The following is a 26,872-nucleotide window of genomic DNA, read 5'->3' as shown; positions in this document are numbered from 1 at the left end:
GACATTTCAACACGAAAAGTAGTATACTTCGCATATTTTCATACGCTTATGTCATATGGTATTATTTTTTGGGGTAATTCTTCTGATTCAAAAAGGGTATTTTTGGCTCAAAAACGGGCTGTTCGAGCTATGTATGGTGCAAGTTCGAAAACCTCTTGTCGACCCCTATTCAATAGTCTGGGAATTTTGACATTGCCCTCACAGTATGTATTTTCTTTAATGTCGTTTGTTGTTAACAATATTAGCCTATTCCCAAGAGTTAGCAGCTTTCACTCAGTTAATACTAGGCAGAAATCAAATCTGCATGTGGAATGCACTTCCTTGACTCTTGTGCAGAAAGGAGTGCAGTATTCTGCTGCATCCATTTTCAATAAGCTACCACAAGAACTCAAAAATCTTAGCAGTAGCCCAAACACTTTTAAGTCTAAACTGAAGAGTTTCCTCATGGCTCACTCCTTCTATTCTGTCGAGGAGCTCCTGGAAGTGCTAAAAAATTAAGCAAATTCCAGTGTTACATTCTTGATTTTCTTTATTTAAACTAACGACTTGTCGCCTGAATATGTTTCTGATATTTCATTTTATCTGTTTCTATAATCGTGTTATAATTTCATGTATTGACTCGTTCCATGACCATGGAGACTTCTCCTAAATGTGGTCCCACGGAACAATAAACAAATAAATAAAAATAAAAAATCACACAGAAAAGACCGAAATACTGAAAGTCTTATGCCAAAAGTGTTTCACAGTGGATGATCGCTCTGTAGTACCTCCTATAAATTGTCGCACGAAGAACAAAATGGCAGGTATCGAAATAGGAGACCTATAGACAGAAAAGCGCCTGAAATCGATCAACAAGCGAAACACAAGTGGACCTGTCGAAATGCCAGTTCGGTTCTGCACAGAGTATGCGAAAGAACACTCTCTTCCAGCAGGGGTGTAAGTATCTTGAGAACCGAAACGTACATAATGATTGGGAAAAAGCACCGCACATTACCGTTTTCAAGAAACCACGTCGAACAGACGCTGAGAACTATTGAGCCATATCTCTGACGTCGTTCTGTTGTGGAACTGTGGAACATGTTTCGCGCTCAGATTTCGTGCCGTTTCTGGAGACGGAAAGTCTCCTCTGTAGGAACCAACATGGGTACCGAAAACGGAGATCGTGTGGAAGCCAGCTCTTTCTGTTCTCCTTCAGATCAGAAGGCTTTAGACATCAGTAGATTTCCCTGTTTCATGACTGCCAGAAGCTTTCCGATACAGTTCTGAACTGCTACCTAATGAACAAAATACGAGGGTACGGGATATCAGGCCATTTGTGTGACTGGACTGCAGAGTTTCTAGCAAGCAAAACACCGCAAGTCTTGTTCCCGACATAAATACCGGATCATTATGCTGGTGACAGTACGCTGCATCAACCACACAGTCTGTAGTGCACAATGTACATACGGGACGTGGTCAGAGTAGCTTCAGTTCCTCAGTTCCATCTACCGTGGCAACGGTGCATTTGCAGAGACATGATCGTAGGGACTTTTTTCCTTCATTTTCCGGCTCCTTCAGTTGGAGGTTCGAGTCCTCCCTCGGTCTTGGGTGTGTGTGTTGTGCTTAGTGTCAGTTAGAGTTTGTAAGAATAGGGAACGATGACCTTAGCAGTTTGGTCCCATATCAGCTTACCAATACCACCTCCATTTCCTGTCAGGGATCTATCCTTCCAGTTTGTCGGATTTATTAATGTTGTTTTGTGTACAATTATCTTCTACTAAACCCCTAGTAGTCTGTAGTTCTACAAAGCACGACAATGAATACAGTCAGCACAAATCCCATTTAAAACATGCTCTCTAGTGGCCAGTTTAAGGTTTTCACTCTTGCTTGGCACCGTAAAAATAAAAACAGTGTTGATCGTTAGCTCGCTTGCTTCAATGCTTTCCACATCAACGTGCACAACTTGGATAGTACTTCGTTACGACTGCAGAGTACACCACACGGAGTTTTTGTTCTTCGAAAACAGTCACAGTTTGCACAGAAAAAAATACGAAATTTCCGAAAATCTTAGCTACATCAGCTATTAAAAATTATTCGCTACTTGACAACATCCTAAATTTCACCATTACTCAAACCTAATAAGATTTTGTAGAGATCATGATGATGCAGTTGACACATACCTGAGGCCGACTCCTCTTTACCCCCGACCTCAGTTCCACTCCCAGTCCTAGAACGCAAGTATTGCCTCTCTTCTGACTACCACAATAGCCAGCCACCTTTCATTTACGATCCACATATCTCACTACTTCCCAACTTTGGACCAACCCCGTTCCGAAATCAGTTTACACAAAATTATCAAATAATGTACTCCAGAAAAGAGAATAAAACCACATGAGCCTCAGCTTCAATTCTCTGGGATAAATACATTTTATAATTCCAAAGAACCATAAATGCTCTGTTTTACAGTTCACATTTCCCACACCAGCATCACGTTCATCTACATCTACGAAAGCCCTCTGCAATTCACACCTAAGTGAATGGCAGGCGCTTCATAGAACCACTTTCACACTATTTCTCTACCATTCCACTCTCTAATAGCGTACAGGAAAAACCAACATTTTCATCTTCACGTGAGAGCTCTGATTTCTCTTATTTTATTGCAACGATTATTTCTGCCTGCAAAAATTTCCACAGTCAGAAGAGAAAAAAGGTGACTGAAATTTTGTGAAAATGTTTCACCACTCCATTTCGCATATCATATCCGTGACACTATCTCCTATACTTCGCGACAACGCAAAACGAGCTGCCCTTCTCTTAACGTTTTCGATATCACCCGCCAGTCCAATCCGGTAGCGATGCCACATCACACAGAAAGACTCGAGCAGAGGACGGACAAACATTGTGTAGGCAGTCTCTTCTAAACTTTTTGCCAATAAAATGCAGCCTTTGTTTTTCTTCTTCACAAATGTGTATGGCTATTCCATTTTTAGTTGTTGGTAACGGTAATCCCTAAATATTTTGTTCAATTGACAGTCTTAAGATTTGTGTAATTTATCATGTAACCTAAACTTAACATATTCCTTTCAATACTCATGTCGATGATTACGCACTTCTCATTGCTTAGGATCAGTTGCCACTTTTCCCAACATACAAATTTGTTGTGTAAATTGTGAGGTACCTCTCAGGTTGGACGTGTTGGGTTGATGTTAGTCAAGAATGCCTTCAAGGCGACATGGACGTCATTATCAGCAAATGGCTCAAATGGCTCTGAGCACTATGGGGCTTAACATCTGTGGTCATCAGTCCCCTAGAACTTAGAACTACTTAAACCTAACTAACCTAGCGACATCACACACATCCATGCCCGAGGCAGGATTCGAACCTGCGACCGTAGCAGTCGCGCGGCTCCGGACTGAGCGCCTAGAACCGCGAGACCACCACGGCCGGCCATTATCAGCACCTCACTTTCTTTTAACGAGGTCGTGTTATAGGGCTGCAAGAAGCTGGATGTTCCTTCTGCGATACTGAGTGTGGCTGGAATGTAGCCACTGTACATATTGACGGCAGCGGTGGTCGCGAGAATGTACAGTTGCAAGAAAACCGGGTTACGGACAGCCTCGTGGCACTATCGAGAGGGAAGACCGTCATGTTTGGCGTATGGCTATGGCGCATCGTACTGCATATGCAGCCACAATTTGAGCAGCATTAATAGCCAAGTCACATAACGAAATCTTACAAGTCGGTTACTTCAGTGACAAATCCGAGCAAGATGCCATGTAATGTGGATTCCACTGACGCCAAACCACTGCCATTTATGACTTCAGTGGTGTCAAGTGAGAGCTCATTCGAGGGCTGGGTGTTCAAAAATGTTCAAATGTGTGTGAAATCTTATGGGACTTAACTGCTAGGGTCATCAGCCCCTAAGCTTACAAACTACTTAACCTAAATTATCCTACGGACAAACACACACACACCCCCATGCCCGAGGGAGGACTCGAACCTTCACTGGGACCAGCCACACAGTATATGACTGCAGCGCCCTAGACCGCTCGGCTAATCCCGCGTGGCGAGGGCTGGGTGGAGCTTTGTTGTGTTTTCTGATGAAATCTGGTTCTTCCTAGGTTCCAGTGATGGCCATGTGTCTTTTAGAAGGAAGCCAGTTGACGACCTGCAACCGACCAGACTGCTGGATGGACACCTGGGCTTATGGTCTGGTGTATGATTTCTTATGACAGCAGTAGCACACTAGTGGTTATGCCACACATGCTCTGAGAAAATATGTACGTTAGTGTATTGATTAGATCCATTGTTCTACCATTGATGAATGGATTACCAGGGACGTTTTCCAACAGGATAAGGATCGCCCACATATCGCTGTTGTAGCTCACCATGCTCTACAGATGGTCGATATGTTACCCTGGCCTGCTCAGTCAGCAGATCTGTCACTAGTTGAGCAGATATAGCACATCATACAACGATAACTCAAGTGTCCTCCATAAACAGCATTAACCAAATGCAACAAGCATGGAACTCCATCCCACAAACTGACGTCATATACCTGTATAATGCAATGCATCCACATTTGTATGCTTGCATTCAACATTCTGATAGCTACATTGGTTATTAATGTACAAGCATTTGCCATTTGCTTTATCCTATTCATGCTTACATAAAACTGTGATCTGGCAATGTTAACCACTTATCTATGTTATATAGACAAATGTATTCCAGAAATTTCATTACTCTACAGTAGTAGGATATTGGGGGTTCTGTGCCACTTTTGATGTGGAATTTATATGAAAATTAATGAAATTGTGACAGCTGATTGATTTATGACTTTAGCTTATTGTTCTGCAAAGTGATTTATGACTCCCTGTGGATTGATTTATGGCTCCCTGGAGGTTGGTTTATCATACCGTGAGGATAATCTGTCCATCTTAGAAAGATTTTCCCATGAAAAAAAGGGGGATCCAACCTTGTGAATTGAATTATACAATTAAAACATATCTTTTACTATGTAATTGACATTGATTTGAATTTCCTAACAAGAGGTCCTTCCTTCTAAACACACTGAGTCTTTTGCTTCCAATTTCCAGGTGTAGGAGGGAAGGGGAAGCGACAAAAGGTGGCAGTGGTGGGACAGAGGTTTCCTAGGAGGGCAGGGGGTAATTATTTTAGTAATTTAATTAAATATACAGTTAATTTTATACCAGAGGTGTTCTTGTATGGGCCAAGGGGTTTGCCAGAGGGATGGGAATGGTGGAGTAGGATGGGGAAGGGTGGGGGCTTTCTCATAAAGACAGATTATCCTCAGGGGGTCATAAATCCTGAGGGTGTCATAAATCTCTTAGCAGAACAATATGTTAAGTTTATAAACAAATCACTCCTCACAGTTTAATTAAATTGCGTATCAATTTGATATAATAAATGGTGCAGCACTCCCATTACCCTACTACTCTCTGCATTATTTTTTGGTGTTGTGATTGTTTTTTCCGTCAGCGTATGATACCATCCAAAATCTGCAAACAAGCTAAGTGGGTTGCTTAGATTTCACCTACATTGATTACAGAAATTAGGATCAGAAGAGCGCCTACAACACATCTCTTGGGGAATGTGAGATTACTCCACAGGCACTGTGATTTTCATATACATAGAGGGCGCATCAAAAAGAGTCATCCAATTTGTACATCTATATTTCTGAAACTAGTAAACATATGAAATTAATTTTCATTTTTGCTTAACAGGAAACTCAAAAAAAATTTAATACTTTTTCATAGGTGTTCAATATGGCCCTGCTTGAGATGCATGGCATATGGTAGTGTGGTACTCAAATTGTTCCCACACTGCAGTGAGCATATCTTGAGTTACAGCTTCCACAACTGCTGTTATGCAGTGTCTCAGTTCATTCATTTGGACAGGAGGGGGTGGGGGGGGGTAAATCAGCACATAAGCAGAGTCTTTTATAAACACCCACAAGAAATAATTGCATACAGTCCGGTCTGGTGATCTTGGAGGCCAGTAATGTAAGGCTGATTCATTTGGTCCAATACGACTGATTCATTATTTAGTAATCCTTTGATTTAAAAATACCTGCGCTTCCAAATACCAGAGTGGTGGTGACCCATCTTGTTGGTAAACAAAGTCGTTCAAATCAGTGTCCAGATGTGGGAAATAGAAGTTCTCAAGCATATTGAGACATGTACTTAATGTAACAGTGTTCTCAGATAGCCATGAGGGGTAGCTGCATGATCTGAGGTGCCTTTCCATAGTTCTCGAGCCCCCCCCCCCCCCCCTTCAGAGGTTCGATTCCTCCCTCGGGCATGGGTGTGTGTGTTGTGCATAGTGTAAGTTAAGTTAGGTTAAGTAGTCTGTAAGCCTAGGGACCGATGACCTCAGCTCGTTGGTCCCATAGGAACTTACCACAAATTTCGAGATTGTTCTCGGGTAAGAAAAATGGACCACACACATTTTCCTGTGAAACTGCCCAAAACACATCAAATTTTGGAGAGTCCATCTGATGTTGTATAATTTCATGTGTTTGTTGCGTAACACATATTCTCACATTATGATGGTTCACGTATCCATTTAATTGGATCGTTTCCTCGCCACTAAACACTAAGCATGGACGTAAACTGCCATCCTCCATCTTGCCATGAACGGAATTACAAAATTCCATACTTTATTGTTTGTCACCTTCACAAAGAACCTGCACTAGCTGAATTTTGTGTGATTTCATGTGTAAACATTGATGTAACAAATGCCAAATGGATATTGGGGGCATGATGAGCTGTTGAGCTGTCCAGCTGAATGGCGAACGGATTTGTATGGGCTCCTTGTGGAACTATGGATGATGCATTCAACGTCTGTGTCAGACACACTGGCACAGCCCTGCCGAATTTTTCATGCCATCGTCTAATGCTCTGTACTGTAAGAGGATCCACATCATATCTAGTACGAAACCCATGCTGAACAGTTATTACTGACACGCACAGTGCAAAACAGAGAATTCAAAACGTTTCCTGTTGTCCCAACGCCACTTTTACTACAGCTGAAGTAGGCGCACACTGCTGCTACCTAGAGGGAACCATATAAAACTCGAGAGTTTGCTCTTTCCAACAGTATTTTGTGCACACACATATCTCAAGTAACATAATAGTTGTGAGTTTTTTAAATCGGATGATTGTTTTTGATACACTCTGTGTGTGTGTGTATTACATTATGTGCCTGTGGAGTAACGGAAAGATTATATATATATATATATATATATATATATATATATATATATATATATATATATATATATATATATATGTGTGTGTGTGTGTGTGTGTGTGTGTGTGTATATGAGAGAGAGATTCCGACCCTCACTTTGTTACAATTACAGTGACTCATTTAAACTCTCATTCACTCAGCCAATAAAACAAAATGAAATTAGCAATATTCAGCAGAAGTCACAGAAAAATATAAAATTACCACATAAAATAAATGTTTTACCACAAATGTTAGTTAAATGTACAGCTGACCATCGCCACACATTTCCGCATAACACACAGCAATTTTTGAAAAAGTTTCAAATTGTTTACTATTCTGAAGGTTTTTTTTGTAAGTTTGTGTAATTCAGAAACCTCTTTATATAATAAGCTGGAATTCCAACCGTCGTTATCAATTAGCATTATAAAATATTCAACATTTGGATTTGCAGCTCCTTGTGTTTGCTGTGTTTGCAGTTATAATTGTTGAATGAAAGGTCCGCCAGTCATGGCACACTGCTGCAGAAACATGTTTGGGAACTTGGAAAAACGGTGTTTTGCATAACAGGCGGATCTGACATATAACCGTTATAAAATATTGTTCAGAGATTCATTGCATTTGTAGTATGCTGAATGTCTACTTTAATTCATAACCATGTATGCAGTGTGCACTGTCTCATTAGGTAGCTAAACATGGGGCTCTGCTCCAGATGCTGGGTCAGCTTGCGGTCACATGAGCGGACCTTCTCCACAACAGATGACGGACTGCAGCGAGATACTGAAGTCCTATAACCATGCCGCAGGCTCCCGAACTAAACGTGGAGAGCCAAATATCGTGTCATCTGCTGTGCCTCCAAAAAAAGAAAATTGTTTCGTGTAAAAGAAGCGAAGCTACATTCGTCTGTGTACTTAGTTGCTCATTAAAACTTTTACTTTTCACGTAAAAAATTAAAGATCACTGCTTTAGGATTTGTGTGTTCTGCGTCATGCAATATTTCTCATTCGATTGTGAGGGGACTATCAGATTTAAAAAAATGATCTTATAGTGTAACATAACAGCCTGATAATGTACTGGTTTTTTTCGCTGTTGTCTGTACCTATAGCGAAATGTCGAAGTACAGCGACATACAGCGTTTATTTTGAGAAGTTTCCAGTAAAAGATGTCGCCGCTTGCCGGTTTATGTCTGATGCATTTTAGAACATATAGTAATCTCTAACGAATGTGGCTAACATAACGAAATTGTTTTGAACGCTGGAAGAATATCCATACCTCTTTCCGGTCTTTAATAATCAAATTACATGAAATGGCGTTTGGCCGCGACAGACCACGACGATCGACACACGAGGCAATGGCCGCCCACCACTATCAGTTTGCCTCGTGCCTTTCCTATGTGATTTATGTAGTCAGTTACAGTCCTACTTTAAGTTAATATTGCAGTAAAAGCTATTTTCACTTTAAAACTGGTTATGGACATTCGCAGATTCGAGAGGGTAGAGTTATCTATACGCTTTATGCTGTTTTTTGTCTGCATTGCTTTATTAACGAAACATTTAGTAATGGTATTGCTAAACAGGTTTTTTAAAAAAGATGAAGGAAGCCGAACTCATAACAGTTTACCTTGCGACTGTGTGACAATATGAATTCAAGACACTAAAGAAAAAATACGCTGTTCATGATAGTTCAATGAGAGATATTATTAGAATGAAAATGGTTCGCTTCGTAGCCGCTAAGAGTACACACACGGAGACTGCATTTCATTTTGTTTGTCCTCTTTGCTTTCAGCTGGTAGTCACTACGAATGCTCGACTATGTGCACTAGTGACGTTCCCAGTACTGAAAATTTTGAAGCAGAGGACAATACGCCGAAAATACTGGGTGCTTCTATTGCATAGTTCTTTGGTTATTACAAGTAGCTTTCTACTTTTTGGGTAACAATCTACGAGATGGCCTACCCGCTCCCTGGATCTCACGTCACCAGACATGTTCTTATGGGAATACAGGAAGGACAAAATATGTCAAGAAATGCCAACTACGACTTTTCATTAGACAGCTGCCAATTTTGGCACCATACAGACGTCTTTTCTTAATCGCTTTGCAGTTGGTTTACATCTTCTGATGAGTTTACTAGATGATAAACGATAGCATCATCTGCAAACAATCTCTGACGGCTGCTCAGATTGTCTCCTACATCGTTTACATAGATAAGAAACAGCAGAGGGCCTATAATGCTATCTTGGTGAACGCCTTAAATCAATTCTGTTTTAATCGATGACTTTCCGTCAATTACTACGATTTGTGATCTCTCTGACAGGAAATCACGAATCCTGCCGCTTAACTGAGACAATATTCCACAAGCACGCAATTTCACTACAACAGCTTATTAGGTACAGTGGCAAAATCCTTTTGGAAATCTAGAAATCCCAATCAATTTGAAATCCCTTGTCGATAGCATTCAACACTCTGTGTGAATAAGGAGCTAGTTGTGTTTCACAAGAACGATGTTTTTAAAATCCGTGTTGACTGTGTGCCAACAGATCTCTTTTAGGTAAATCATAATGTTCGAATACGATATGTGTCCCACAATCCGGCTGCATATCGACTTTAGTGTTATGGGCCTGTAATTTAGTGGATTACTCCTATCGCCTTTCTTAAATGTTGGCGTGACTTGTGCAACTTTCCAACCTTTGGATACGGATCTTCAGTCGAACGAGCGGTTGCACGTCAGTGTTTAGTGTGGAAGCAATGCATCAGCATACTCTGAAGAGCACCTAATTGGTGTACAACCTGGACCGGAAAACTTGTTTTTATTGAGTGATTTAAGTTGTTTTACTACTAAAAGGATATCTACTTTTAAGTTACTCTCTTTGGCAACTATTCTTGATACGAATTATGCAATATTTACTTCCTCGTCTATGATGAATGAATTTCAGAGGACTGTGTCTAGTAACTCTGCTTTGGCAGCACTGTCATCGATAGTATTTCCGTTGCTATCGGGCAGAAAAGGCATTAATTGTATCTTGTACTTAGCTTACTTTGCATACGCCCTGAATTTCTTTGGATTTTCACCCAGTTTTCTGGACAAAGTTTCATTGTAGAAATTATTATAAGCATCTCGCACTGAAGCTCGCCCATTGTGGAAAAACCTGAACAAAAATACATTTTATGTATCAGAGCCCTCTGACTTACCAGATTACAATCAGATAGCTACTCCGTGAATTTGTATATGTGGCGACGCATGCGCTCTCAGAACAGGCACTACGACCACATGGGAAAAAATATTGCATGGGAAGAGAATTTCCATCTATTGTTTGTTATGAACTCATAGGTACCAAATGATTTGTGTTCTAGTCAATTGTGAACATGAAATAGGATTCTGCAGTTGATATACCGAAAGCATGTTGCGTTCTGCACAATTATGTACAAAACAGAAATATAGTCAAAAGAGGTTCTGGAGAATTGCCTTGACAGAACATCAGAATCGGACAGAATATGAGCTGTCATATGGATTTCCGTTTACAAGTGAAAGGTCTCTGTTGGATTCCTTTCATGTTAATTTCTTAAATCTGTTGTCATTTACGGCATGCATTCCACTTCTAAATTTACTGTGGTGTTTCTGACTCTATCTGGAAGGAGACTGAGCAGTGGAACATGTTACTTTTACACACTTAAACAAGAACGATCTGTCACACTACTACACTTTAAAACACATTTTATTTGTAATTCATGTCACACAGTCTCATATGGAACCTACATCCGGTTTCTTTTATATAGTGTATATGATAAGATACTGTCATCCCCCTTCCCTGCTGTGTGAATGAGCAAATATATTTCTAGTTGCATGCTTGATGGTAGCAGACAAGCTTGTCTGCTAGAGAACAGAAGGACCAACGTCGGAACAGGTAGCTAAGCTTTCTAAAAGCAAAGAGGTTTCTATTCTTGGTATGGTCCTGTACATCCCTTGTCATGTTGGTATAGGAAGCTGCCTCTCTGGTCACTTCCGATTGTATCTGCGAGGCACCCTCGGTAGGGGCCCACGCCATTCTGTCCGCAGTGAGCGTCTGAAGTGGTAAGACCTCCGGCTAAGCACGTCTCTGCTAAGTCCATAGGACAATAGATTTCTTAAGTTCAGCCTAACTGAAAATTTAATCACCTTTGTTTCAGGTTTAGATCTAAAATATCTTATGTTAACTTAAATTGCAACGCAGTGTAATTCGAGTGTGAAGTTCAGAATATCTTCCAGTTGTTGCTTTGTCACTACTTTGTGAGCAAAGTGGAACCACGTGTTAATGATCCATACTCTAACTAAGGTCATCAATCTTAAATGCGAATGTGTGTGAGATTATAGCATCTCGTCTTGACAATATTTTTCGATATAGCAACGTTTCTTTATGTTCAACCCACGTGGCGTGTACTTTGTGAGACCAGTAACACGTGTCTGTATAATTGTTTGACCCATCAGGTAAATAGTATGACGATAGTAACCAGTTAGAGGATTTTCTTTTGTAAATTGCGTTTCGATGTAATTTATTTTAATTATCAAAATTATCATGGAGTTACACTCTTTCTGTAAACCAAGTTGTCCACGTGAACCATGTGGTGTAATCATCAAAGTAGCCCTCAGCTATTCTTTTCGAGAAGATTTCACACACAATTAGTATAAATTTAGTATACCAGTGTGTGGTAATTTCATGATGGAGAGGATTGCGCTGCAACCGTAACTTCTTTGGGTGAAAATTGAATCGGTTGGTTGTGGTTAATTTCCTTTTGCATATCTTTCAATGTTCTTCGTGTGCTATTTTGTGAATGCAGTGTTGTATGCAGTCTCTCAACCTTGGCTGCATATTTGATGTGTTCTGTAAGATAACGAATTCACATTTTCACAATCCTAAATAAGGTGCCAGTTATGAATCAAGTTTAATATGCTGAAATTTTAACAGAACAGTGATCAATGTTAAAATAAATGTCCAAATGTAAACTGATTTATTTCTTTTTATTTAAATTCTTTATATATATATATATATATATATATATATATATATATATATATATATATACATTGTCGTAAGATGACTATTAAGAGATTATAATTAATGTGAGTCTGGTCGGCAATTTGGTAAACTAGACTGGATACTTGGTGAATGAGTTGCTCAGTAATGGAAGGATAACTTCCCCAGATACGTCACAGATTTTAACCCGCTTTTATTGTCTTGAACATCAGCACCGCTTTCAGAACAACTTAATGCATCAACTTTACACAAGTACCAATTTTTGTAATTTGATTGATTTTTATTTTCAGTAGATGTATTTGTAAATTTATCTTAAACGTAAAACAAACGTAATCTGTTAATGTTGAGTGTCCCACGCCAACCAGAAATCCTTTTTAGGCAATTCTTACTGAATGCGTTTTGTTTAATGCTCTGTTTTAGTGACGTGTCCGTCTTACTAATGACGTAATTATGCGAGACGAACAGTGTGACTTAATTCATGTCATGCAAATGAATGGATACCATTATTGCCGATTCTGATTGAAACGAGAGCGGAAACAGTATCCTTTGCACACCTAGTAAGAAATTATAATGAATTCTGTAACCTATATTTCATTCTAATCCCTCGTTCATTGCTATAGTTGTTTCACTTTACGCTAAAATAATTAACAATTTATGTATTCATCTTCATACGAGCAACTGGCATATTAGACAAGTGTTCCGATATCTAATCTTCGATCAGTCACGTCTGGAATATTTCGTAAATCATACTGTGGTCTGACTGGTTATTACTTACTTCATTGTCGAATTTCATAATAATTCCAAACGACATAGGTTATTCTACCTTTTGACAGGAGAAGCAAGGTGCAACAAGCCAACAATAAGAGAAATGTTCGAGTCTCTTAAAATTTATCGCTGTTGACTAATCTCTGTGTAAAAATTCGTAACGCCTTCAGGAAGCTTAATCGCTAATTCTGTTGCAGTTCCGACTGATCCTTTAACTCATAGTATTAATAAAATAGTTAAGAAGTGAAAAAGAAGTTATCGTCAGATTTTCTCTGTCTGCTTGAATGCTCTGCGAAATCAGTAAATAATCACTGAAGATATCACGTCATTCTGTATCTTCATTTTTATCCTTGTATTCCTCCGTCGTTACGTCCCAAACAGAAGGTCTCTTGTCCACTCTCTTAGAATTTCTGTGTGAATTTCCTCTGTGTCCAGATACCACCTTGCAGGAGACACAGGCACAGCACGGAGAACGCAGCACTGCTTGTTGTCTATCAGCTAGCCACCCCATCTCCAGCAAGGACAGCCATCACCTGGTCCTTCTTCTCACACCTGCCGCACAGGCCGTGTGAACTGCTGAAGTGAACCTCAAGCCCCACAGCACTGCGGCTACTGCCTCGCTACGAGTCATGCAGCTGGCAAGCGGCAAAATTTCTCAGCCGCAGACGTTCCGCTCCGTGTGGATTGCTGCGTCTACCACGTGCACCATAGCGCTACACCCATTTACTGTGCAGCTGGCGTTCCTCAAGTATTGTGCTTGTGTGTACCATGCCTTAAATTGAAGCCACGACTCGAGGCGTGTATGAGTTTAGTTCCTGCCTGATTTTTATATGAGCGATGTGCACTGCTATGCCACAACTGTTCTAACGTGTATTAAGGCACTGAACAAGGTCCTACACACCTGTCAGCCGAAGGTGATTAATCGTTCTAACTGGCAATGGTATTTTGGGCGTTTCTTAACAAGTCCTCCGACTGGTTTGATGCAACAAACCACGAAGACGTGCGTAAATTATTTGTTAGCTATAATCGAGTCTCTGTCTTCCACTACAGTTTGTAATCTCTACAGCTTCCTGTAATACCATGGAAGTTACTCCCTGAGGTCCTACCGTTTGTCCTATCATTCAGTCTTATCCTTCTTGTTAATGTTTTCCACGAGTTTCTCTGCTCACCCATCCTGCAGAGAAACTTATTTTTGTGGCGGTGTTCGTAGCGACAAACAATTCGCTGTAGAAACGGCTTACGAAGTCACCGCCATACTTTTAATAGCGGGCCGACCGGTCCGCTGGAACAGTGAACAGAAAGATGAAAACCCAAACACTCTGATTAGATAAAAGTCGGTACTTATCTTTATTGATGAAGATACAGAAACACAATAGTGAACTCCGTGTCTACAGAGATCTGTCTAGTTCGAGTCGGAGCGGCTAGGTCAGCGTCGACTGACGACAAACAACAACCCTGCTGCGATGAACACACAACTGACTAGCAAGTACACAATTCGGTGGCGAGTATACAACTGAGCGGCAAATACCGAACTGTCCTAGCGCTCGCGACTCCAGCGCTTAAGAAGCCAGAAGCCAGCGGTGGCGCGCGCAGACTTGCGGCGATTTCCTGTCTCGCTGGCGCTGCTTATGCGGACGGCGTCCGGACTTTGATGCTGCCAACCTTTTGGCAGCGGGCTCGGGTGGCATTACTGGCTAGGATATAACACTCTTCCCCCCCAAATCGCCGCACCGTCGTTGAATAATGACGTGGCGAGCGTCGACGGCGGGGGGGGGGGGGGGGGGGGGGGTCTGGCCGCAGGCGTAGCAGAAGAGACCGGGGAGGAGACTGTTGTCAGTGGCAGTCCCCGGTCCGCACCCCAGCATTGGCTGCGCGGGGCCTCGGGAAACACCGACTGAAAACCGGTCAGAGTGCACGCCTGTGACCACGGGCGCAGCTTCTGGTACTGGACGCGACGGGGCGTCGGGACCCACGAAGAGAGGCAGCGTCTCCTGATGCTGCGTCGACGGCTGCTGAGTGGGCGCCGGACAAGGTGCTGCGGTGTCAGACTCCCTGGGGGTGCCCAAGGAAAGCGGCTGCAGGACAGGCTGCACAGCCACCGCTTGGGAAGGCGGCCCAGCTGAGGGGTCGACGTCCATCAGCTCCGAAGGCGGTGGCGACTGAAGAGGGACCGCAGCCGCCGGAGCGACCACCTGGGTCGCTCCCGGATGAAGCTGCGCGGGAGGCATCAACGGGACGGGCTGTCGGCGTGGTAGCGGCGACGGCTGCTGCTGCTGCTGCTGCCCTGGGGGCGGCAGCGAAGTCGGAAGGCGCGGCTGGAACCCGCCGCGGACCAAATCTGTGGACAAAGAACGAGCGGCAGAATCCGGGCGGCCAGCGCGGCGCAACTGGTTCTGATGCCTCCTGTGCACCCCAGTAGCACCTTGAACAGTATAAAAACCGCGACCCTGGACACTTATCACGGTACCACGTTCCCAACGACGGTGACCGTGATAAACTCTGAAAAAAACGGCGTCGTTGCGCTGAAAACGCGTGCGATGCTCAGAAGCGGCAGGTCGATCCGGGGGGTGCAACAACCGTAGTAGGGTGCGATGACGACGGCCGTGGAGAAGCTCCGCAGGCGAAGGGCCGTCGCGTGGCGTGGTCCGGTACGACGACAGGAACGTGATGAGGGCCTGCTGACGAGAGTGCGTAGCACGAAGGCGGTCCATATGATCCTTGAATGTGCGTACAAAACGTTCCGCTGCACCATTCGATTGAGGGTGGAACGGCGAATGCCATTGGCAGAACAAAAACTTTCAAATTCAGCAGAGGTAAATTGTGGACCATTGTCAGACACTAAAACTTCTGGAAGACCCTCAATACAAAAAATTGAAGTCAACGCCTGTATAGTTTGTGCAGACGTTGTAGACTGCATGGGCACAACAAACGGAAAATTACTAAATGCATCTATCACGATGAGCCAACGAGAATTCCAATATGGACCAGCGAAATCAATATGTACTCGCTGCCAGGGACCAGCAGGGCGTGCCCACTCAAAATAGCGTTGAGGCGGAGCAGCTTGGTGTTCGGCACACGTCGAACAATCTGTAGACATCTGCGTAATCTGCTTATCAATGTCGATCCATGTACAGTGACGGCGGGCAAGCTGCTTGGTGCGGACCACTCCCCAATGACCTTGATGCAACAAGTCGAGGACCTTGGATTGGAGCACTTGGGGAACCACTACACGAAGCTGGTCATTCTCGGTGCGTAACAGCAAAACTCCGTGCGAAACAGACAACAGATGACGTTGCGGATAATAGCGACGAACCACAGGATCCGATATGTCCTTTGCCTTGGACGGCCAACCACGTTGAACAAAACGTAATAGTAAACTCAGATGAGGATCCGTAGCTGTCTCACGTGCCACCTGACGATTATCAATCGGAAAATCCCGGAGGGATTGATGCTCATCGGCGTCAATCTGATGGCAAGAGTCTTCAGAGGAATCGAAGACATCATCCGCAGCGATCGGTAATCTAGAAAGCGCGTCAGCGTTTGCATGCTGAGCTGTAGGGCGATACAGTATCTCATACTGGTATTGTGATAACAAAAGAGCCCAACGTTGTAGTCTCTGAGCTGTCCGCTGAGGAACTGGTGTAGACGGATGAAACAGTGACGTCAGGGGCTTGTGATCTGTTACTAAATAGAATGGTCTACCATAGAGGTAGTGATGGAATTTTGTGACACCGAACACCATAGCCAACGCTTCCTTGTCCAATTGGCTATAATTACACTGAGCTTTGTTTAGCAATTTAGATGCGAACGCAATAGGACGTTCGGTGTTACCGACTCGGTGAGACAACACAGCACCGAGGCCGAAAGAAGAGGCATCACAAGCTAACACCAGAGGCTTGTTAGGGTCGTAATGGACCAGACAACGATCATTCAATAAAGCCTCTTTAAGCTGCTGAAAAGCTGATTGGCAATCAGCTGACCACACAAACGGAACATTCTTACGGCGGAGACGATGCAACGGTGCAGCAATCTGTGATGCATTAGGTATAAACCTAATATAATACGTCAATTTCCCAAGAACTGCTTGCAATTCATGCAGATTGCGAGGGGCGGGCAAATCACGAATAGCTGCTAAATGTGACTGGGAGGGATGAATGCCTTGAGCATTAATAACATGTCCCAGATACTCCATCTCCGTAAGGAAAAATGAACATTTATCGATGTTGCAACGTAGGCCTGCCTGAGACAACACTTTAAACAAACACTCCAAATTTCGGAAATGTTCAGCAGGCGTCCGACCGGACACAACAATATCGTCTAAATAGTTGCAACACGATGGCACATTAGCCAAAAGTTGTGACAAAAAACGCTGAAAAACAGCTGGAACTGACGCACAACCAAAAGGCAAACGCAGAAAACGGAACAACCCCAACGACGTGTTTATGACAAAATACTGTTGTGATTGCTCGTCGAGGGGCAATTGCAAATATGCTTCACGGAGAACAATTTTGGAAAAGAAACGAGCTTCCCCTAACTTATCCATCAGCTCGTCCGGTCTAGGCAAAGGAAAAGAATCAATGACAGTCTGAGGATTAACTGTCGACTTAAAATCAGCACACAAACGTAACTTGCCAGACGGTTTCTTTATAATAACTAAGGGAGAAGCCAGCTGGCTCGCTGAAACGGGTTGAATAACACCGTTGTTTTGCCAACGACGAAGTTCATCTTCTACAGGTACCCGGAGGGCGTGAGGCACTGGACGAGCACGACAAAATCGAGGCTGAGCATTATCTTTTAACGTAATATGAGTGGCAAAGTTCGCAGCACAACCTAGTTCGTCTTTAAATATGTCACTGTATCGTTTACACAAATCGGTTATGCTGAGTTGAGGAACAACAACAGAATTAATTTGCAACACATTGTCTTGGATAGACAGGCCAAACAAGTCAAAACAGTCTAATCCGAAAATGTTTACACTGTCTGTTGCGCGGAGCACTGTAAATGAAACTGTTTTTGTATTGCCACGGAATGTGGCTGGCACGCTACATACACCTAACACAGGAATTTGTTCTCCACTATAAGTAGCCAAAGAATGTTTTGCCGCTGAAAGTTTAGGGCGGCCGATAGCCGCATACGTAGCTCTATTGATGAGAGTCACAGACGCACCAGTGTCTAATTGAAAATTGAAAGTCTTACCCTCGATGCGTAGCTTCACAAATAGTTTATTACACTGTCTCTGGATCGGTGCAGTGGAGGCGAAAGACACAAAATCAGCGCGTTTAGCGCGCGTTCGCTGCTTACGACAACTCGTGGGTTGGGCGGGTGGAACAACAACTCCCGCTTCACTTGCAGTCTGTACATTACTTTTTACAGCGTTTGAATTACGCTTGGGTCGCATACCTGATGGCTGGGTGGGTGGCGTATTGCGAACAAGTTTATTACCCACACGAACCGTGGAAGAGTCTTTAAACGCGACCTTCTGGGCGGGCTGGCTTTGAAGAACATGAATCTCCATGGGCTGCGCAGCACTAGAATTGTTCTTGCGTTTACGCAAACAAACAGTCTGGATGTGTCCTTTCCTTTGACAAAAGTGACAAACCGCGTTTCTTAACGGCAACGTTCACGAGGATGAGCAAGAACACACTTAGGGCAAGACTTAACTCTATCATTTTGCACACGCGGCTGACGAATGTGTTTAACATGCCGCGGCCGGCTAGTGTTTACAATCTGACTCTGCCGGTGGGGCCGCGGGCGTGACCTAACTTGCTTAGCACAGGCAATTTGAGAAATACATGGCTGATCTAACTCACACTCAGCATAGTCAATAGTATCTTGGGCTTCAATGATGTTCATCACAGTCTCTAATGACGGGTCAGGCAACTTTAAGATAGCAGCACGAATACGAGAATCTGCAATGTTTTGAGTAATAGCGTCTCGTAGCATGACATCACTGTAGGAAGCTCCACACACACAATTAAATCGGCACTGACGGGTGAGGCCCCGTAAATCTGTTAACCACTGTTTATTAGATTGATGTGGCAGTTTCTTTAATCTGAAGAACTTGAATCTGGCTGCTGCCACATGAACTCGCGACTCGAAATACTCAGCAAGCTTGTTAACAACAACGTCATAGTCTAAAGCTTCTGGCTGGCATTCCGGGAACAACTTACAAAGTAGTCGATAGATTTCCACGCCTGCAGTGGAAATTGAATAAAGCTGCCGCTCAGTACCTGTGATTTTGTAGACTGTCATGTGCGCCTGCAACTGCGCGAAATATTCTCGCCATTCTTCTCGTGATGCATCAAAAGCACGGAAATGTGGTGCTGCCTGTCCTTGTTCCTTTTGTGTTGGAGGATTAGCCGCTTGTTTGGCGATTGCTTCCACCAGACTTTGTATTTGCTGACTCTGTAACAAGATCAACTGTTGTAATTCGGCAGACATAGTGAACACAAATTAAACCAGCCCCCAAAATTTTATCGCTATAATTAGTATAACCAGAAACAAGTTGAACCAGCCCTGCACACGAGTTCGGAAGTCCTCGTCGCCAGTTTTGTGGCGGTGTTCGTAGCGACAAACAATTCGCTGTAGAAACGGCTTACGAAGTCACCGCCACACTTTTAGTAGCGGGCCGACCGGTCCGCTGGAACAGTGAACAGAAAGATGAAAACCCAAACACTCTGATTAAATAAAAGTCGGTACTTATCTTTATTGATGAAGATACAGAAACACAATAGTGAACTCCGTGTCTACAGAGATCTGTCTAGTTCGAGTCGGAGCGGCTAGGTCAGCGTCGGCTGACGACAAACAACAACTCTGCTGCGATGAACACACAACTGACTAGCAAGTACACAATTCGGTGGCGAGTATACAACTGAGCGGCGAATACAGAACTGTCCTAGCGCTCGCGACTCCAGCGCTTAAGAAGCCAGAAGCCAGCGGTGGCGCGCGCAGACTTGCGGCGATTTCCTGTCTCGCTGGCGCTGCTTATGCGGACGGCGTCCGGACTTTGATGCTGCCAACCTTTTGGCAGCGGGCTCGGGTGGCATTACTGGCTAGGATATAACACTTATTACAACTTATTTTCTAAATTCGTCTAATTTTAAAAATTCTTCTATAGCTTCACGTCTCAAACGTTTCTATTCTCTTTTCTTGCTGTTTTCCCACAGTCCATGATTTACTACCCTATAATGTTGTGCTACAAACGTACATTTTCAGAAATTCCTTCTTCTAAATAATTCAGATATTTGTTACTAGTAGACAAATTTTGGTTAGGAATGCTCTCTTTGTTTGTGGTAGTCTTCTTTTATGTAGTCCTTGCTTCGTCTCTCTGTTACTTTAAATGCAAAGCAGAACTTCTTCACTTCGCCCACGTAGTGGCCCTCAGTTTTGATGTTAAGTCTCTCGTTGTTGTCTTCCCTGCTACTTCTGATCACTTTCGTCTTTCTTCGATTTACTCTCAACGCATATTCTGTACTCATTAGATTCTTTCTGTAGTTCAACAGACTCTACAGTTCTTCTTCACTTCCAAATGTTTCAAATGGCTCTGAGCACTATGCGACTTAACTTCTGAGGTCATCAATCGCCTAGAACTTAGAACTAATTAAACCTAACTAACCTAAAGACATCACACACATCCATACCCCAGGCACGATTCGAACCTGCGACCGTAGCGGTCGCTCGGCTCCAAACTGTAGCGCCCAGAACAGCACGGCCACTTCGGCCGGCTCTTCACTTCCACTAAGGACAGCAAAGTCATCAGAGAATATTAACATTCGTATGCTGTCACCTTAAATTTGAATCCCACTTTTGAACCTTGCTTCTTTTATTTATTTGCGAGTCTAATTCCGTTGGTCCAAATTGATCAGCAAATCTCCAGTGTCATGGAGCGTGTCAGTTCATGAAATTGGAACATAGAATAATAACAGATTAAATAAAATGTTTATGACCACAAAACACGTCAAGCCATATGTAAACGCGATTAACAATATAACGTAAGAATCAGCTTAATTTTTCAAGGAACTCCTCAACACAAAAGGAGAAGTTACCCATGAGGAAACTCTTCAGTTTCTATTTGAACGCGCGAGGATAACTTCTAAGATTTTTCAATTCTTGTGGTAGCTTATTGAAAATGGAGCAGTACACACCCTTCTGCACAAGAGTTAAGGAAGTGCGATGCAAATGAAGATTGGATTTCTGCCGAGTATTAACTGAGTGAAAGCTGCTAATTCTTGGGAATAAGGTAATATTGTTAACAAGAAACGACAGTAAAGAATATATATATATATATATTGAGAGGTCAATGTCAAAATACCCAGACTAGTGAGCAGAGGTCGACAACAGGTTCGCAAACTTACACCACTTATTGCCCGATCTGCCAGTTTATTTCCATCTTTGCTGCTCCGATGTGTAGATTGAGCAGTAGTGGGTAAAGAATGCATCCATATCTTACATACTTAATAATTTGAGCACTTCGTTCATGGTCTTCCATCCTTATTTTATCCAAATGCTTGTTGTACATAGTGGACAATAAATCTCTTTCCCTATAGCTGACACTTTTTTTCCTGACAGTTTCGAGTATCTTTCACCTCTTTACTCGGCCGCTGCTTTTTCTAGGCCATCAAGTCCTTTGAACTTGTCTTGTTATTTCTTAGGTCTTGTTCTCATAATGAAGCTCATCGCCAGAACTACCTCTCCGACGTCTTCAACTTTTTAAATGCCAAACTGATTGTAATCTTTTCACATTTTCCCCACTCCGTTTTGGTCTGGTTCAACAACAGAGGTTCTTTGTTCCAAAACTAGAAAACACTCTCAGTTGCAAGTGTTTGATTGATAATGAAGCGTATCGAGCGGTTAGCACAGCTTCGAATCATCCGTAATTAGTAACAACAGTGTTGGCACGTAGCAATTCATTCGCAAACCTGTCTCTACCACCATGTTTTTTATCTTCTCCCTCTCCTTTATCCATAATTTATGACCGCGGTTTTCGCTTTACCGCCTCATATCAATGGCTTTTATAATGACTAATGCATTCTCCGCTATTTTAGACACGTGAATCACTTTACTTCTCACTTTTACCTTAGCCATGCTATTGATCGGTGATAGTTTCGCCAGCTAACAGTTAGGTCGCAAGATTTCTGTCGCTAATTACAGATAATATGACGCTCTAACCGAGAGAAGCGTGTCCTCACACTTATCTCCCCTAGCTGCCTTCGATATTGTGTGGTTAATGTATTTTGCAAGAAGTCTGATTTTACGTCTTCACTCTCAAAAAATCTACAAACCAAATTGAATAGTCGTTTGGTTGCCATTCCGCTTAATCATTTTAGAAATTCCGCGCGACTTTTATCCATGCCTTCGGCCATACTAGATTGTAAGTCTTCCGCGCCTCTGTTAAACTATTACTCTCATATTTTATCCCCAGTACATCACAAAACGACTATCATTTCGTCTGTTTACAGGTCATGAGAAAGTTCCTGCTTTTCGTCGAGGCCTTCAGTGTACTCTTTGCTCTCCGCTCTCTCCTCTGCGTTTAACAGTAGAATTCCTCTTGCACTCTTAATGTTGACGTGTTTCCTTTTAATTTCACTGAAGGCTGTTACGATTTTTCTGTGTGATGAACAGTCCTTCGTTACCATAATTTGTTTTCGATCTCTTCGTATTTTTCATTCGGAAATTTTGAATTGGGTCCCCGTGCCTCGCATTTATTTCCTTACTAATTGACATACATATTAACGCGTTATATACTTTTCCTGAACATTTTCCCGTATTTCATGAATCTGTTGTAGTATTAATTTTGTTGCCAAAGATTTCTTCGCAAGAACCTTCTTACATGTATATTTGCTGTCACGCTACCGTGATTACTCTTTCCTATGCCCCATCACAGTTTCCACATGTTCGCAGAACTTCAAATGCATTTGGTCAATGCACTTGGTCTGCCCTCAGTGCTTCAGTATCCCACTTTTTTCACACTGATTCTGCCAGACTATTACCTCAAACATATTATTTTACTTCAGGCAACCTTAGCCAAACTTGCACAAGGCAAATAAAATCTTCCGCACTGGCTGTTAAAATGCTTTTATTAAAAAATCAAAATCCGTTCCGCATCAGTAGAGATGCATATTCAGTTTATCTGTATAAGAAATTGAAACAATTAAAAGAGTACAACAGTTTTAAAACTAGACGTGTCCTATCATCAAGCGCCTGATATCAATAAGGACTTAGAAGTGACAGGTTTCTTTATTTTTTTAAATAGTCGTGTCATAGCAAAATAAAAAAAAAATCGTTTAAACTTCAATCAACTCTGCATAGTGATTTGAGTCTATGTTTTCTCACGGCGCGCATTACAGCTTAATAGACAATTTTTTAGTCTCTGTCTAAACATGACGTAATCCAACTGCAATCATTCACATTTATGTCACATACTTATGTGTACGGTGCGTTGGCGGTGTAAGAATTTTAAACTTGAACGTCAACGTAAACAAAATATAGTCATTTACGTCACAAATTTTGATAGTAACACTCACTCATCAAAAGCGATGGGGTGCTTCTTGTTAACATAGAATGATGACTTTCGGTAAAAAGTAAGGTTTCACAGTACAAGTAAAGCAAAAAATCCGAAAACTGTTAATTTGTATCAATATACAAGGTGTAAAACTTGGCTTCCGCCGATTTTTCCCCAGCATTTGAGGTTTTAATGAAATAAATTTGTTATACGTGCATCATTCAAAGTATTTTCCATCGCTGACCACTACTTTCTTCCATCTTTAAGGCAGTGTACGAATACCTCGTCGAAAAAATTATTCATCTTTTGAAGCGATCCACGAATCGATCCAATTTTTGACTTCTTCATGAGATCGAAAGTGTTGGTCAGCCAGGCCATGCGCTATTGGTCTAAACAGGTGATAGTCAGAGGGAGCAATGTCTGGAGAACACGGCAGGTAGGGCAGGACTTCCCATTTTTAGGTTTCCAAGTACGTTTTGACCTCTTTTGCAACGTGGGGTCGAGCGTTATCGTGCTGCAAAATCACCTTATCGTACCTCTCACTGTATTGCGGCCGTTTGTCTTTTAATGCTCTGCTCAAACGCATTAATTGCATTAGATAACGAGCACCTGTGATTGTTTCACTTGGTTTTAACACCTCATGGTACACTACGCCGAGCTGGTCCCGTCAAATGCCGAGCATGATCTTGGAGCCGTGAATATTCGGTTTGGCCGTCGACGTGGAAGCATGGCCGGGATATCCCCATGATTTTTGCATTTTGGGTTATCGTAATGAACCCATTTTTCGTCCCCCGTCACAATGCGATGCAGAAATCCCTTCCGTTTTTTTCACAAACACAGTTCAACGTATCTTGGTTTCAGCTCACGTGGGAGCCACGTTCCTTCTTTCTGAATCATGCGCATAGCCTTGAGACTTTTGTAATGGCTTACTGTGTCACTCCAACTAATCGTGCCAATTCTTCTTGAGTTTCACGCGAGTCTTCACTCAGCAGTGTCTCCAATTCTGTATCTTCAAAAACATTCTCTCTTCCACCACTGTACTGATCACAGACGTTAAAATCACCGTTCTTGAAGCGTTGAAACCACTCATGACACGTTCTTTCACTAATAGTGTCCTATTGAGAGCATTCGTCATATTGAAATAAAACAGTAACACCTCCCACAAATGACGAGAATTAGGCTCGCAAACTGACATTTTCAATGAAGAACAACTTAATGATGCAGACTCCAATCGACTAATGTTTGAATGAGGTTATGTTGACCGAGGTCCAAGCTAACTGCCTGACGTCTGCGATCTGTTTCTTTCGACCGCTACTTGCCGTTGTCGCCACCTATCGGCAAACGGTGGAAGCAAAGTTGTTCACCTTGAAACAGAAAGGACACTTTTTATCATATTTTTATCCGTCTTTCTATTTTTCTGCCCGTCTCTTATAAACCTCTTTCAGCGCAAAAGGTTGGCGTATTGCTTATCACATTGAAATTTATGTCACTTAATAAGGTCTGTGGTCCCTTGGTCGTGTGAAAGTGTTGAGCCATTAAGTCAGTGTAATCAAGAGATATAGTCATTTTTGTCAAATATTTTGAGACTCGAAAACTCTCTAATCAAAACTTTGGGGTATGGACCGTTGACCTAAAATCATGAAATTCGGCAAGAGACTAGGTTTCACAGTATTAGTGAAGTAAAAAAAACTGGAACTTCTTAAACTGTAATTATGTCACATAAAAATATTTTTTTGGGCATTTGATCATCCGTCGAAAGTATAATAGACGAACATTACTGCATGCCGACATAAAATCAAGTTGTAGTCGATTTTGTAAGTTAAAAATGTTTTATTAAATCTTTTATTTTTATAGATATAAAATGAAGTAACCTGCTCGTTTATTTTTCTGTGTCCGGGATCGTCTGAGAAACTACAGTAGAGATTCTGATACGTCCATAGAATTGCCGTGAGCGAATACCTTGCCTGTATAGGTATCGATAACAAGCAAAAATCATTGAGATTCTTGATTATTAGGATGGACGAAGTATGTTTAAGATGTTCCAAGAAAACATCGACAAGCTTTGGGACAGGTTCTTTACATGAAAAGAAAAGAAAAAATATGTCTAGTGAAAATGTGCTCGGAAATGCATACCTTAGAGTGCACCAAAAAAACACCGACAAGCTTTGGGAGAGGTTCCTTACATGAAATAAAGAAAAAAACTGTCTAGTAAAAATGGACTCTGAAATGCATACCTTAAGAGCTTTTGAACACTTGTTCTGTAGAAGTTATATGTTTCATCATAGTGAGAACGAATAAGCGCTCATAGCTCTTAACGTATTCATTTTAGACCTCATGTTTACTGCCCTATTTTTCATGGTTTGATCCAACCTCCTCACAAAGTATGGAAAGCAGAGAGCTTCAAGTAGAAGAGGTGTATTTCACACTATCGAAGATGATCATAGCTCTTAAGGTATGTATTTTAGAACCCAGTTATCAGCCGCAGGGGCAAGAGGTTTCCCAGAAGCTCTGTTCTCCCCTCCGCCCTCTTTGACAAGGCCAGTAGAAGAACAAGGGTGAGGCATGCATATACATTCATTTGCAATATATAGAGTTTAGAATACATTACTGGCCATTAAAACTGATACACCAAGAAGAAATGCCGATGATAAACGGGTATTCATTGGACAAATATACTTGATCTGACATATGATTACACTTTCACGCTATTTGGGTGCATAGATCCTGAGATATCAGTACGCAAAACAACCACCACTGGCCGTTGGCCGTAATAACGGCACTGATACGCCTGGACATTGAGTCAAACAGAGGTTGGATGGCGTGTACAGGTACAGCTGCCCACAGCTCATCAAGAGTAGTGACTGGCGTATTTAGACGAGCCAGTTGCTCGTCCACCTTTGACCAGACGTCTTCAATTGGTGAGCGATCTGGAGAATGTGCTGGCCAGGGCAGCAGTCGAACATTTTCTGTATCCAGAAAGGCTTGCAACATGCGGTCGTGCATTATCCTGCTGAAATGTAGGGTTTCGCAGGGACCGAATAAAGGATAGAGCCACGGGTCGTAACACATCTGAAATGTGACGTCCACTGTTCAAAGTGCCGTCAACAAGAGGTGACCGAGACGTGTTACCAATGGCACTCCATACTATCAAGCTGGGTGACACGCCAGTATATTGATGACGAATACACGCTTCCAATGAGCGTTCACGGCGATGTCGCCAAACACGGATGCGACCATCATGATGCTGTAGACAGAACCTGGATTCATCCGAAAAAATGACGTTTTGCAATTCGTGCACCCAGGTTCGTCGTTGAGTACACCATCGCAGGCGCTCCTGTCTGCTATACAGGGTCAAGGGTAACTGCAACCA

Source organism: Schistocerca piceifrons, chromosome 4, assembly GCF_021461385.2.
Source record: "Schistocerca piceifrons isolate TAMUIC-IGC-003096 chromosome 4, iqSchPice1.1, whole genome shotgun sequence".
Classification (NCBI taxonomy): Eukaryota; Metazoa; Arthropoda; class Insecta; order Orthoptera; family Acrididae; genus Schistocerca; species Schistocerca piceifrons.
The sequence above is the reverse complement of the archived record's forward strand: the minus strand, read 5'-3'. Positions refer to the sequence as shown.